The sequence below is a fragment of the Lactuca sativa genome, chromosome 4 (assembly GCF_002870075.4).
Source record: "Lactuca sativa cultivar Salinas chromosome 4, Lsat_Salinas_v11, whole genome shotgun sequence".
Taxonomy (NCBI): domain Eukaryota; kingdom Viridiplantae; phylum Streptophyta; class Magnoliopsida; order Asterales; family Asteraceae; genus Lactuca; species Lactuca sativa.
The window spans coordinates 280172175-280174353 of NC_056626.2; the positions used below are offsets into that span (position 1 = coordinate 280172175).

General features: G+C 34.2%; 1 non-coding gene across 1 annotated transcript; it reads right to left on the minus strand.

The window, feature by feature from the left end:
- Positions 1–1149: 1149 nt before the first annotated feature.
- LOC111918719 (uncharacterized) lies at positions 1150–1706 on the minus strand. Its single transcript, XR_008232220.1, has 3 exons — positions 1662–1706; positions 1445–1524; positions 1150–1350 (listed from the first exon to the last, which is right to left on the minus strand). It is a non-coding gene; the product is annotated as an uncharacterized LOC111918719 (transcript).
- Between the last annotated feature and the right edge of the window lie 473 nt (positions 1707–2179).

A 2179-nucleotide genomic window follows, 5' to 3' on the forward strand; every position in this document is an offset into this window, starting at 1 on the left:
TTACCTTAGGGAGGGACCAGCCCATCTATTTTTCCATCCTGACCAGCTCGTTTCTTTTTCACCTGTACTCACAACCAAATGTTGACATGTGCTGTTGTGAAATTACATAGGTGGTAAATCCCAAAGGTGGAACAGATGCTATAAATGCAAGTGATTGTACTGAACTGAACCTCTGATATGATGCCTAGAATTCTTGCTGAAGAGCTTTGTATTTGGTCATCATCGTTCTAGATCAACTCGTTTGAGAGATCAAAAACACGTGTCTTAACGGGACCACTAACACTCTTTCCAGCATGCTTGACAACACCTTTTAGGGCGACCAATATTGCCTCACGAACCCCACCATCTGATGCAAGTAGGTTAGATAGAAGACCCCTAACTAGGGGATCAACTCTTGTGCTAAGTGCACTAAGCTTACCAAGTGCAAGAGCAACACTTGAACGAACACTCCTGCAAATTGACGAGAATGCCCTTGTAAGTCGAATAATCAACAAAAGATAATAGTATAAAACAAGTCTTATCTTGGGTTGTCCTGCAAGAATTTGACAAAGGTGGTTTGTGGCTGTAGGAGAAAAGGTTTAAGTGCCATCCCATCTTTTGCTATTATGATGGTAAAAGTTGACAAAATAGCACTTTAATTTCACTTGCCATGGGAATCGATCGCCTATAATTCGGATTAGAGGTCTGGAATCATCATAAAATAGACAACACAAGTCGAGCAAAAAAAACTAAAAAGGAAAAAAAGAATTAAAATAAAAGACTCTTATGCATAAATGGTAGGATCTTGATATGTGTCTAGCCTAGCTAACAGTTCCGTAGACATAAACATGAACACAGAAAAGAACAAAAGTCACAGGTGACAATTCTACAAAATTGAAAATAATTTTGACTCTGATGATCAAACAACTCCTAAATAATAAATAAATAAATAAAAATAAATAAAATAAAACTAAAAAAATGATATTACAAAATTTAATTTGGAAAAACTAGAACATCTTATCAAACCAAAGTTACATTTCCTTTTTCCTGTGCACCATAAAAGCCAAATCTATTCTAATCAGTAACATGAAACTACAAAGTAGGTAACTTATCAAACCATCAACACCGAATCAACTTCCACTTTCTTGATTCAGTCATCATCTTCCTCCTACAAAACACAAATTAAAACCACATTTAGTTTCATTTGTTAAAAAAAGTTAATCATATACTGAAAAAAAAAAAATAAGTATCAATATCGTTATGTTTTATAAAAAAACATACATCATCACTTTCATCCTCATCTGCTTCATCATTGACTTCAGACTTAGATTTGTCAGAATCCTCATTATCATCATCATTACCACCTCCAGCCTATTTACATGGCAGCAAACTCAAAGTCAATGAATCAAAACAACAATATTAAAATGATAAGCATATGAATTCTAAGTTTAAACAAAGATTTTACAAGTTTTTTGTTGTAGGTGTCCAAGTTCTTCTCATATTCCTTCTTTCTTTTGTCAGCTTTGGCTTGAAAAGGTGCCTTTCCTACATTCACATCATCCAAAAAACAGAGGTAAATAACTACATACTACATATTTTTTTATAAATTCTTAAGAAGTTGATGAGCATTATGATTTTGCCTCAAAAACTAAACATAGTAATGTAATGTAAGTGCTACTTACAGAGTCGGACATTGACTTCCATTTTGCCCCACCAGATTTACCAACCTGATAATTATACACAAGTGAAATCCAAATCAAAATCTAAAAACACAAACTCAACTCAATCTAGATACAGAATACTTGAAACAAAGCTTAAGAAGTTTCGATGACAAAAGGCAAAAAGGAAGATCACTTACAGCAGCAACAGATTTGTTGTCAGGCTGATCTTCTTTGAACTGCTTTCTAAAGTCCTCCCTTTATAACATTAACAAGAGGAAAAATATTTAAACTTTGGAAATGGAAGTAAAACATGAAGGTAGTGATAAACGAAGAACAGCTACTAACATGAACACAAAGAAGGCGCTAGCGGGTCTCTTGGGCTTATTGGGATCCTTAGCTGCTTTCCCCTTGGCTGTAGTCTTCTTTACAGCCAACCTAAAATTACAACAAACAATTGTTAAAAAGTACCGAAATCATGATCCTGAGGAAGAACAAAAACCTAATTTCATTGAAGATGAAAAAAAATACAACATTAAACC